Consider the following 14197-nt stretch of genomic DNA (forward strand, 5'->3'; position numbering starts at 1 on the left):
CCTTTAGAAATTATCTGAGAAGAGACTCGAAGGGCTTTGTTTCTTTCATGTCCTTGTCCCATTTTGTGTTTCAGACGTCTGAACCCCACCCAGCCTTAGTTAAAGAATACCAGTCGGTTGACTGTTAAACCAGACCTGCTGAAAGTTCCTTGTCCCCTCCCCCTCTTATGTTCAGTGTGGCTTTTGTGATAGCAGGTGAGCTGTGATTGGTCCAGCTCGTTTTACCTGCGTGGCACATCCTGCAACTGACACATGAGCTCATCATAACCCTCCTGTTAAAAATAGACATAATGACATCCTCAACTCCTCCTCTTCCCATTTTCCCTCTCCGTCTTTTATCCCTGACTATATATTTTCCCACAGAAAACCATATTGGCAGATCTCCATGTTAAACATGTCATTTTAGCAGTAGATTATCTTTATGATAGCAGGTCTTTGATGCTATTTTTTATGAGCTTTACCTGATTTAACATGTGAATCTGAATAATTATGTCCTTTGCCACTTGTGAATTTATTTAGGAAACAAAAAATACTGTTTTTTTTATTTATGTTATAACTTAAAGCATGATGTGTGGGTTGAAGCAATGATTGTAAAGTCATTTAGGCACTGAATGTTTGTTTAAGGTGGGTGAATTGAACCACACCCATGTTTGCTCATATGGGGTAATTTTTTATTCTTTGCTTGTGTATGAAATGGACTCATTTGTCACTCACCATCTCCCTTTATTTTATTGCCCACATTTACATAACCACGTAATCTAGGTCCCTTTTGAAATCCTAGCAGGTTCATTTTTTGGCTGTGAACTCAAACCTCAGCAAATGTTTGCTCTGAACAAAATAGTTTTATGGCATAAACCAAACAGCACATTTTTCAGATAATTTTAATTTGGTGAGTTAACATCATTTCCTCTTTATCAGGTGTGAGGTCACTGAGCCAGGCCTGTTGATGGGCGTCTTACCAGACATGGTTAGATCTAATAACTTGTGTCTAATACTGTCTGGTAATGCCGTCCGTTACATGCTAATGTCCTCTCAACCAACCCAATGAAAGAAGAACTTCAGTGTGTTTGATAGAAGGATATAGAAAATGTCATTTTCCTATCAACATATTCAAATCAAGCTCCTGTCATGCTAACTTTTATCAAGAAAGGTGTCATTAGGATGCAAACGTCGGCTATAACTCCCAACAGTGTTCACTTATGTGGTTATTGGGTCGTATTTTTATATGTATAGAGAAACTGTGAATCCTGCACTGGAAGATTGATATTTTGCAATTCTCTTCCATGTGTTATGAGTCAAAGTTTCTGCAAAAAACCCGCAAGAAAAGTAATTTGGCCTTGGCAAGAAAGGCATCTGGGACATGCACTTGTATGTATATTTTATGTTTTTGCACACTGTATTTTGTTTCAAGGAATTACATCATAATTCTTCTGGTTGCACTTTATTTTACAGTACGTGTACTAACATGTACTTATAGTGTACTTACAGTGAATTTATCTAAGAAAGTTCTGGTAATACAAGGTAACTACATGGAGTAGGGTTAGGTTTAGGGGTATAGGTTCAGGGTTAGTACCTAGTTATTACATAGTTATTGTAATTACTATAATAAGTACATACTATGTACATGAGGAACAGGACTGTAAAATAAAGTGCTACCATTCTTCTGATATGTACTGAAAAATTTACTGAGTCTATTCGGGTCCCAAGTAAAAAGCTAGATCAGAAATGGGCACGATAAAAGGATTTTTGTCACATGCTGATTACCCAACACTACGATCCTCCATTGTTACCATGGTAACTAAATTTCACATGGAAAAAAACCCCACAGGGTTCACTTTGTAGCAGTATGTTTTGAATAGTTTCTCTCCAACTAACTGCTGATTTGCAAATATGCGGATTGGAGCAACGAAAGTGAACATAACATAAATTGTGGCGCTTGAAAGGTGCAGACTTTAACTGAGTGTGTCTGAGACATTTCTTTCGATTGTATCGGGTCAGTCAGGCATGTTTTCAGCGGTCAGGTAAGGTGTATGTTAATGGCTGTCAGTAAATCTGGCCTGGTCATTGTGTTCATGTGACTCCTCGGTGGGTCGACCGGAATGCCTGGCCTCAGAGCAAAGCAAGATCCAGTTACATGTGAACAGAGCTCCTTTTTAACTACCTCAATTTGCCCTGTTCTGCCAGGACCTCATTGTGTTGCTGTGGAAAGCACACTGCCAGTGAGGCCCCTGTCATAGTGAGGTGCAAGGACAGCAGGACAATGATACATAAAAGAGCTTTCTACCTTTATGTACTCAAACGCAAACTGCTATGAATGGTCATATGAATGATTCATTTGAAGTTGAAATGTAAAATGGCACAATGGCTCAATAAAGTTCTGATACAAAACCTACACAATGGCCCTTTATTTGACGTTTCTGTTATCTCTGAAATATTAAGTCTGTCACAGAGGGTTTTGTCTGCAGCTATAATGCAGCATTTGGCACCCTACTTTAAACTATAGCATAGAAGGACCTATCTCTTTTGTCATTGGTTGGAGTAGATTTAAAGAAACTATAAGTAACCATGTTTAGGATTACAAAGGATCTTTTATTCATTTTCTGAATGTACATTTCTAATGTTTAGGTAACGAAGTCTCTTATACCACAAAGATTGCATTTATTTGATCAAAAATACAGTTAAAACGGTAATCCTGTGAAATAGTGTTACAAGTTAAAACTGTTTTGTTTTTGTGTATTTATCTTAAAATGTTATTTATTCTATACAGGAGCCATTATTTCAGGTTTAGTGTCACATGATCCTTCAGAAATTTTACTAATAAGCTGATCTGATGCATTAGAGACGTTTCTTATTATCTACTCTCAAAACAAAAATTATTCAGTCATTTAAGCAAGGAAAGCAAAATAAAATAAACTGTGAAATATTGTACCCAAAAATTCTTCATACAGTGGACTAACAGTAAAATTGATAAAAATTTGGGAGCAAATATTATTTATACACTTTGACCTGACCATGTTTTGCTTAAGTTGATTTATTTAATTGCTAATGTGACCTTTTTACACCGCAGACTGAACACCATTGTAAGCATTGCTACGGCTGGCCCAACAAAGTATTGATAAAATAATAAATAATAAAAATAATAAATAATGAATAATGTCATACAAACAGTTTTCTGGATAATTTTTGGTTGATTGTAATCCATTACATATCTTTCTATCAAAGTTATCTGACATTATCAAGTTCTTCTCATATTTTATCAATATTTTCTAAACTATAGTGAATAAACTGTTATAATATGAGAAATGTTTATCTAATTTAAATTTTGGTATGTTGAAAACAGTTTTTTTTTGCAGTTATTTTTGCAGTTCAATATATGTTATATATTACTGCCATTTTTGGTGAATTAAATGTATTTTTGCGGAATAAGATATTAATTTAGTTCGTGTGCCAGGTGTTTTCCAATGATCATAGTTTAAGTTACCCCTTCAGAACCATTACTTCTATGATACATTACATCAGAACATCAGATAAAAAAAAATTAGGTCAATTATAAAATCGACTTAATGTTTTTGAGCATTAAAATGAGTTGAATAAGTTGAAGTGAAGGCAGCAGAAGAGCTTTCCATCGCGTGACATCACAAGAGAATTCCACATTGCCGGAAACACGGTGGAGAATTCCAGCACTGGTCTGTGCTTGCTCAGATGTAGTCAAACTAGATTCCAACCAACAGAGGGTGAGGTTAACCTAGGATTGCTTATGAAGTAGAACAGGCTGTCAAGATGAACACGTGTTTAAACGGCTGTGACATAGCTTTAGGCTGGATAAGAAGTAGTCATACTGATAGGGAACTCCCCTTTTAGTTTGCAAAGGGTTTTAATCACAACTCCTAACCACAGTTTCTTGATTATTGAGGACATTCTGTTCTTAGCAATTGCAAACAAATTAAGATAATCCTTAGTGATACTTTTTTTGTATCTGTAACTGAATTTATAAGTGCCTCGTATTCCTTATCTCATTAATGCTCCTCCTTGTACAAAATAACCACGTCACCCCTCATTTACTTCACTAATACGCCGGTTGATCAAGTTCTGATGACTGAGAAACAAGTCATTGTTGGCATAACACGATGACATCACTCTTTCACCAACTGTTAAGGGCATAACAATGCATTGTTTCTCCTGTCCAGTCCTCCACACTCTTCTCTTTTCCACTCCTCATGTCTCAAAATAACGGTGAGTTTTAGAAGGATTTTAAAAAAAGTGCACAATGGTTTACTGTATGTAAACGATTCAGTACTTCCTGGTTGGTGGCAATGATGAGGAATAGGTCAGTCCTCCAAAAACAAATATACAGTCTCCCTCTCTCTCTCTCTCTCTCTCACACACACACACACACACACACACACACACACACGCACACGTACATACTCATAAGCAGATGGTGAGCCAGGGGAGTTACATGGCTGTAAAACAAACCTGTTTTCTTTGTCCCCCTACACAGCACTCTGTACACAGCGTCTATCAGATTGCAGTCTACTGGCAAGGTGTGGCTGAAACCAGCAATGTACTAACATAACTACATGAAGCTACTGCATTAAGAGCTTGTGGCCTGAAGTAAAAGACAGTTGAAAACATATTTACGGGATACAAAATGTAATGTCTATTTCTTTACTTTATACAATGAAATAGTTTGTATGCGTTTATAAAGAATTAGGAAATATAATTTTTTATTCACTGACCCTCATAATGAGAACGTATTCTGCAAATAAGTATAACTATATATTTCTTGAACTGAGTGTAGTCAGTTCTTCCCTCCAGGAGTTCTTGATCACACTGGATCAATTGAGCAAGACCTAGCAGAAACTATTGGAAGCCGTGAAACGTCAAATGAGTGTCAGGAGTGGGATTACAGTTAACTGCCACTGGTGTCTGGGTGTGTCTGCCAAAGTTGGTTGTTTTAAAGAACAGTCATTTTCGCACTTTCTGGGAGGCACCCTGAAATGTGCAGTATGACTAGCACCTCTAAATATAAAACATTAATAAATCTTTATCTGCATTCGCAGGATCTAAGTATGCACAATAAGGTTAACATCTCCGTCCCTGCTGCAAAATCAAATTTTAACCTGGAAATAAAAAGTTTTTAGAATTTTAAAACTATATATAATAATTACACATTATTACTTAAGAAAATGTTAATAATTACAAAGGAGTTTACATCTGAATATTTTCACACACATATAGATGTGATTGATTTCTTTACCAAATGTCATTGCTTTAAAATATGAGACGCCATTGATTCAGGAGTTTAGGACACATGCTTAACTTGTTTCCTATTTCATATGCTTTATGTTTTAAGATGAACTATTTTCTTTGTTAGATGCCAGTGTTTCCTGTCACAGATATGCAAAGATTTCAAAAACAGTATCATAGCTACAGTATTAACCTATCTTATGATTTAAATCTGTATTTAACCTTAGAATCATCTCAAAGTAAAAAGAGGTGTTAAAGTCTGATTTTGTGGTGACTGTGCTTTAAAATTAAATTCAATTAATACAATCTTAATTCAAGCAAAGAAGGGTTCTGAAAGTCTGACAGCAAAGAGTGTTGAGTACTGTAAGGTTAAACCTGCCTGCTTTAAATCTTTCAAAATGATTAACAGTTGAAAACATTCATTAGAAATTTAGAAAAGTTATCAGATTTAGTCATTTAAATTTAATTTAATAAGTATGTGTAATAATTACTTTACTTTTTACATTTTAAATATTAATTATAGTAGTAGTAATCTGTAATCTAATACATTTCCCTTCCCAAAACTGATGCCGATAATATGTTTTCAAAGCTAAAACTGTATTAAATTAGAGAAAAGTTAAAAAGCAAACACTTGATTAGAATGTAAATGAAGATCTGCATGTTTAGCGTCTTTCTAAGAGTAATTGCATAGAGACAGGTGTGTTTGGGTTTGATATTTATTGAAGGTTTGTTCTTTGTTTGATGGTTTACCTTTGTGCTTTGCTCATGACAACACAACCCCGAAGAAAAAAAAACATAAAGAGATGAATAAGCCTTTATACAAGCCAAGAAATGAATTTCACTGCCTATGAATTTTTTATAGGACACCCATCCATGTTGAAATTAAGATATTTGACGATACAGAACAAAATAAGAAAAGAAGAACCAGTAAGGATTGAGTGTGTTTTGTTTTAACCCGCAATAAATCGAATTTCCCCATGGCTAATATGTTTTTACAACTAATTAAACACAATAGCTTAAGAGAGATAAAACAAACGGCATCCATGTACAATTCATTACATTCTCACATTACTGTAATGCCAAAACAGTGATCTGCAGGACAATTAATAATGAATGGTGTTAGGTTGGAAACGCTGGGAATCATTTCTTGGAGTGATTCTTTTGTTCTGAGATTCTAGCCTTTAGCTGCTAAGACACCTGTTTCCTAGGTAACAAGCAGTTGTTTACATTGGCCTGGCTAGTTTGGTGAGCATTGAATTAGCATGCTCCAAAAGTCTAGCTACATGGACTGAATAAATTGTTACCAATGATAGACTGCCATATCGTACAAATACGGCTGGTTTAGTTGTTCCCAGAGGAGACAGGAACTTTTAAAAAGAGAAACGGACAAATAAACATATTTTTTGTGACCTCCAAAATCAGTGTAAGTTTAATACAATTTGTATTTCCTAAATTGATAGTTGCTGTTCAGCTAATCTCATTCTTCCTGGTTTTGAATAGTTAGGTCACCGATGTCCGGTCCTCCGTAAATTCTCTCTGAATGACTAGTTCATCTAGTCTATGCTGTTTAAAACTCCTCATATGAGTGTTTGCATGTTTAATTCACTTTAGACAGTCTTTTGCAAGAATGCTAGGAGTCCGTGGTATAAACTGATCGCTGCGAGACGCTGGTGGGGTGAGGGGGCAGCCTCCGCCAGGTTGCCAGATCCAGCTATTATTAACATCTTTGGACTTACCTTTGAGTGAGTGACGTGACGTGACATTCAGCCAAGTATGGTGACCCATACTCAGAATTCGTGCTCTGCATTTAACCCATCCAAAGTGTACACACACAGGATTGAACACACATCCGGAGCAGTGGGCAGCACATTTATGCTGCGGCACCCTGGGAGCAGTTGGGGGTTCGGTGCCTTGTTCAAGGACACCTAAGTCATGGTATTGAGGGTGGAGAGAGCACTGTACATGCACTCCCACCACCCACAATTCCTGCCAGCCCGAGACTCGAACTCACAGCCCTTCAATTGCGAGTCTGACTCTCTAACCACACTGAAAAAAATGTTATGTTGAATTTACTTAATTTTATTACGTCAAGGGGTTGCAGGAAATAAATTTATCTAAATCCAGATATATTTTTTAAGTTGAGTGAACTTATATTTTATAAGTTGAGTTTACTTATATTTTATAAATTGGTTGTACTTATATTTTATACATTCAGTTTATTAATCTCTTTCAGTAGTTTCAGATTAATTATATTCATAATTTTAGCTAAACTATTTTGAGTAGAATTTACTCGAATTAATTGTGCAACCAAATCAATTTAATCATTTAATTTCTACATATTAAAATTAATTTTAATCCAGTATTTTTTTTATCTATTGTATCTTTCAATAATATCCAGACAAATAAAGCAAATCCAATATTTTCAACTCTAACTTTATTTTTCTTATCCAAGAGATTTTTGCTCTCCCAAACAAGAGTGTCTGTAATGTAACTCAATTTTCACCATTTCTCAGAGACCTCAATACATGGTACACCACACACAATGACAGTAACAATCAGTGAATAGTGTTTGAGTATAAATGGGTCATTTTGAGTAGAAAATGAACTTCAGGCGTCACAAAAATGAATGTCACTAAAAGTAACATCAAAAGCAACCATAAAACTGTGTAAATACAACTCGAAAACTGTGAAAAGTTTAACATTTTTAATTATTCATGCCCCAGTGCATGATGGGAAATACACTGAAAAAAATGATTCATTTAATTTACTTAAAAAAATTAATTAAATATAGCTAAAATAAATTGATTGCAACCACTTACCATAATTTTAAGTAAATTCAATGAATCATACCATCATAATCATAATTTGTTTAAAACCAACTAATAATTATTAATTAAAATCAAAAACTAAATTTAAATGGATTAAACTAGCAAAATGTAATTATGCTTAATTTAATTGGGGCCATAATAATTTTTTTCGGTGCATTAGGCCATGACTTCCCCTTTGCTAAGTTAGGCCAACTTAATTTGATACATAAGAAAGTTAATAAAGCAATTCATATTATATATTGCATATTTACTGTATGTATTGCAATTTAGGGCTAGCGATATCTTTATCTTATCTTATTTCCAAAAGATTATAACTAATGTTGGTTTATTTTTTTTTTTTTTAAATTTTCTTTTTTGATTTTTATTTTTACATTTTTTATGTAACATAGCAATATCAGGCACTTAAACTGACAATCAAAAGTAATCAAAAAAGCCCACGGACAGGACAACACTTGCGGTAAGGAAAATGGAAAAAGAAACATTTACACGTTTTGTATCATCAACTCTTATCAAAAAAGTAGCGTCTGACACTAGTACACAGATCTGTAGAACAATAACAAAAACTAGACATGAAGAAGCCTATGCAATTTAATTCAGAATAGCAGTTCCATTTTCACAAAATCATGCAAAAAAAAAAAAACTTAATAAAAGCACTGGACAAACTGGACAATGGTTATTAATGAATGCCATAGGCTAACAGTAATATTTATTATTACATGAATAATAATCAGAATGTAAAATTATCCAACCTTACCTATAGTAAATTATACATTTATTTTTGATGTAATAAATATGGTATAATTTAACAATGTTCATCTCTCTAAAACAGAGAAGACATCTTTCACAAACATCTATGTCTGTCTTGTTTAAACTGTTAGTGTATATAATGAGTTGTGTTTGTAGGGGTTATTATAGCACAATTCTTAACCCCACCCCAGACCTCAAAGTAATGTGTACAGTGTACTATTTTGTCTTTAATCATGCATTTTAAATTGTAATCATTTACCATAAATCCAATGTATTATTTGTTTAAAATGTGTGCTAGAGCTCAAATAATTGTTTTGATACTGCAGTTTCAAGGTTATTTTCTCAAGCAACTCCCCTGTTTTATTCTAGGCACCACAATAAAAACCAAGCTGTAATGTAGCCATGCATACCTGATGTTGCTTTTTTTCTGGATCACTGGCTTTACAGTGGTCAGTCGGGCACTGCTGCTGGAAAATTTTTTTTTTTTTTTTTTTTTCTGTATATCTGGGCTGTTTGGTGGGGAGTGACTGTGATGTCATGTGAGAGCAGGGTTGAGCCCCGTCAGCACGGAGAAGAGCCAGGTGCTGGACAGAGACAGGACACACCGCATGTCCGTGGAGACTCACAGCAGACGATGTACGACCGGGGTCAATCAGACGAAGAGGAGAAGGCCAGTCTGCTGAATGCTGGGATCAAGGTTATGGTGCTACAACATGTGAATGAAGCTGAAATGGAGAAGGAGAAGATCAAGGAGACACAGAGGAGGAGGCGGGTCACTCACAGAGTAAAACATACAGGGGGAGCCCTGCCAGGTGTGTAAGAGTGCCTGTGTTGTGGATGGGGAGACAATCATGGACTCTGTACTGTAGTATAAAAGTGTATAGGGATGAGAAAATGAGAAAGGCACAGCAATGAAAAAAGGTGTCCATTTATTAGGGGATAGGCCTATTAGTGAGTATTTGAATGATCTGAATTTCAATTGAATTGAATTTATTACAATTTTTTATTCAATTATTATTATTATTATTATTATTATTATTATTATGTTGGTAAATATTATTATTGTTTTGTTGTTACGTTTGTAGAATATCTTGTTTAATAAAAATAAAAAAATTGATACTTCTGTTTAATAACTGATATAAAATCTATTTGAATATATTGTAGTATGGGTAGTATCGATACGTTTTAAAGCTAAAATGCCACAGTAATTGTAGAATGATTTTAATTCTGTAAGAGTTAAGTCTAGTCGGGCGTGCACTCATGGATCAGGAAGAGGAGGTGAGAGTAATTAAACACCTTCTCAGATCAGGTGTCTCCCACAACTACAACTTCAGTCTGCCCTAGCCAACTCAAGTAACGACATTCATCATTTTTGCAAGGATCATTACCAATTTTTCAACCAATTTTGTCTCAATATATAATTATTTGTATGTATTAAGAAAGTGAAGTTTACTTTTTATTTCTTGTGTGTACATGATCAGTAAGTGTCTCACTTGTTGAGAGGCACAGAGACAAGTGGCCTTAAGATCCAAAGGGCTCTGGACCCTTCTTCTACATTGGGGGAAGCAATGGGGCCTCCAAAACAAACTTTTGTTCTTGTGCTGGGATGTTGATAATTTTTTTAACATTATGATTTGTAATGTTTTATAATTGTTGACACACTGCAGTTTTGGTTAGATTTTAATTTAGATTTTAAAGTATAATATATATAAAGTATAAATAGATTCCTAACTTTGGAAATAAACACAGTACTGCATCTAATGAATGCAAAATTGATGTGGCCTTCAGGAATATGCAATGGTAAATCCAGCATGTGGATCCGCAAGCCCACAGATCTTAACCAAGGCCATGCTATTTTTCTACTGCAGGTACCAGAAGACACAACTGCATACAGAGAACGACTGCAGAACACAGCAGAGCAGCAGTCCAACAGGAAGTCACCTTTCAATTTGCCACAAGCTCGGACTGTTCAGCAGTGAGTAAAGCTGACAATTTCAAAAGGTCACATACTCCAATTATATGTAATCATGCTGTGAATCATGCTTTCAGTGTCCTATAATCCTGCCGAATCCATGTCCAATTAATCAAAAAGATGTCTATTATTATAAACTTTTCAATCAGAAATCAGTCAGCATTACAAAATACAGTAGCTATGCCACAGAGCAAGCCAACAGGCATCTCCGGCTCTGCAGTGATCAGATCATGAGCGAGTTTCTGCAAAACTACAAAGATTTTCCTTTTAATTTTGAGGATGTTAGAACAGCTTGGCAAGCAATTCACAGAAATCGACAGTATCAAAGAGTACACAAAATTAACACGACAATTAGTAAAAAAAAAAAAAACTAAATACTAGTTAAATTAATACTAATTAATAATAAAAAAATATTAGCAAATTTTTATATAATGATAATATTTATTAAATATAAAATTAATATATTACTAAATAATAATATTTAACATATAATTTTTTTAATTAAAATTCCTGATAAACATTCATGTTAAATTAATTTAAATAGGCTACATATATATACTGTATATATAATCAGTACTAAAGATTTTTTTTTTCTGTGGTCTTCTCACTCTTTAAGGTACATAAAAAATATTTGCTTCTAAAAGGCCAGAAATTTTATTTGCTTCATATTTTCTAATCGCTTGCACCTTGCCATACATTGTGTTTTTTGTCATGGTTACATTCAATTGACATGTAACCTTTATGACCCAAACTCAGACAATATTACAGCCCACCTGACCAATCAAGTAAGTTAATATATATATATATATATATATATATATATATATATATATATATATATATATATATATATATATATATATATATATATATATATATATATATGTTGCTTTTATATATTTCTTTTTTCAGGCTGTAAGATATTACAATTTCTTGTTTCAGTACAAGCCGAAGAAAAATCCTGTCCACGGCCTACTAAAAGAGGAGACCATTTGGTCCATGGATCGCTTCAATACATAAATTAATGAGACGCATGCTACCGAAGAGTCTGACTAAAGATTAGGCTCTAGGTCCTTTTGCAGTGAGTTTGAGAACTATTTTAATTATTTAAATAATTTGTATAGGTTTATATGATAAGTTAAAATCAATAGTAATTAACTGATAATCTCTGTAAATCTGACTTAGTAGGGATGTCTACATGTATCTTTTAAAGCAATAACTGCATGTAGATTTATTCACATTGCTTGAAAGGATGCAGCTGTACTGTTGTCATGGTAACAATGGTTTTGGGCGTATATGAAATATTAAAAGCAAAGCTCATCAAATATATTGAGAAGGATGAAATTGAACAGGAAAATAAAAATGTGCTAAATGAAGGGCAGCATTTTATTTTGGAGCTCGAAACATACCAATTTTCTTTTTTTTTTGACAGGCAAATGTCAACTCTTAAACAGATCAATAATCTGCATCCTAACCAAATGTTTTGTCATTCTGCAGAAAAGGATGCAGCACATCATCATCATGTGCTTTCATGCTGTCACAGCCAAGCTGGACTGCAAACGTGGTTACTTTGACCTAATTGGTTGTGACTTCTTTATTGATGAGGATTTCAAGGAGAGACACAAAAGAGTGTTTATAAGAAGTGTATTTGAAGCCCCGAAAGGCTTACAGAGTCAGACACAGCAGATTAGTTTCAGAATTATCCTCTGAATGCAGTAAGATGCATTACAAATAGAAAGTCTTTATTTATCTCTTCTGTAATCTCCTTAGTTTCTTCAAGACAATTATGATACCGTTTTCTACTGCTGGCATGATTCTCTGCAAACATGATGTTCAGAGGCCGGTTGTCCCCTATGGAGCATCCTAAATTCAATCCCTGCCAAACAGTTTCCAGGCAACCTGTGTACTGTCAGGGTAAACATGCGTCCCCAGGCCAGGAACATTCTGGTCTCTAGGTTACCAGACCATTATGGATTCACACATAACAACCAACAACATTTACATTGTACAGCATTAACTGGATAATACTTGACACATCAAACTATAATAGTGCTTCACGAGTCTTGCATTAGAAATATTCAGTACTTGACATCCTTCTTCACTGAAATGTGAAATGTCATCTCGTCATGTGTTTACACTGTCATCTCCACAGGAATAGCAAAAATTAGTATGATAAACATATTTATAATTTAGGCAATATATATATACGTGATTAGCCTAGGGTAAAATAAACAGCAATTTGAATAGGGTAAGACTGCCATCTGCTGGAGAAAGTCTGCTGAGGTTTTTTTTTTTTTGCTGATACTTATATACAGTAGAAACGAATTCTCAAAGTTTTGAATAGTAATGTTTATTGTAACAATTTACATTTTATCAAATAATCATTTGGAAAAGTAAAGTGACATCTCAGATTTTGTGCTCTGCATTTACCCATTCCAAAGTGAACTAGAACAACTAGACTTCCGACTCAGGAGAAAACAATTAATCAAATACACTAAACAGAGTTATACTACAGCCAGATTTGAGACATCATTCCTAAATTATCAGTACACAATACTCAGTTGACAGGCAATTGTAACTTAATCTCCACCTTCAATACCACGACTTAGGTGCCCTTGAGCAAGGCATCGAACCCCCAACTGCTCCCCGGGCGCCGCAGCATAAATGGCTGCCCACTGCTCCGGGTGTGTGTTCACAGTGTGTGTGTGTGTTCACTGCTCTGTGTGTGTGCACTTCGGATGGGTTAAATGCAGAGCACAAATTCTGAGTATGGGTCACCATACTTGGCTGAATGTCACGTCACGTCACTTTTTTTTTTTTTTTTTATAAAAAGAAAAAGAAGCACAAAACAGAGTTTGTGAAAGTAAACTACACAATAACCAAAAATCAAACTGTGCAAGAAACAAATCAATAAAGAAAACATACAATAAACAAAAATCATACAATGGCACAACTAAACAAACTAAATAAACAATATAAAAGGACAAACTCCAAAACCAAAGAAACCAGACCAACACACTTACACAAAGCTGGTAATTCTTGGACTGGGTGGATAGATTTAAATGTGATTCTAAATGAGATGGAACCTTGTAGTTTGTTTGAATAATGCATGTGTGTGAAAGCTGTGAAAATGTGTCAGCACTTGATAAAATGAGGTGTGACAACAATATGACACCCTTTCATTTCAGACCTTACTTTTGAAATCTTCAATAAGTCTTGTTGTTGACTGAAACTGTTGCCGCTAAACAGTCAAACAGATTTTCTATTGCTTTATAGTGGTGAGACTGTGGCGATAACCAAAAAGAGGCACAAAACCACCAGGCCTTCCTCAATCCTTCACCAAAAGAGCAGCTCCACCCACATTAACCCCAAAAAACTGTAGCCAATACAACACAAACAG

Source organism: Carassius auratus, unplaced genomic scaffold (assembly GCF_003368295.1).
Source record: "Carassius auratus strain Wakin unplaced genomic scaffold, ASM336829v1 scaf_tig00000254, whole genome shotgun sequence".
Taxonomy (NCBI): Eukaryota; Metazoa; Chordata; class Actinopteri; order Cypriniformes; family Cyprinidae; genus Carassius; species Carassius auratus.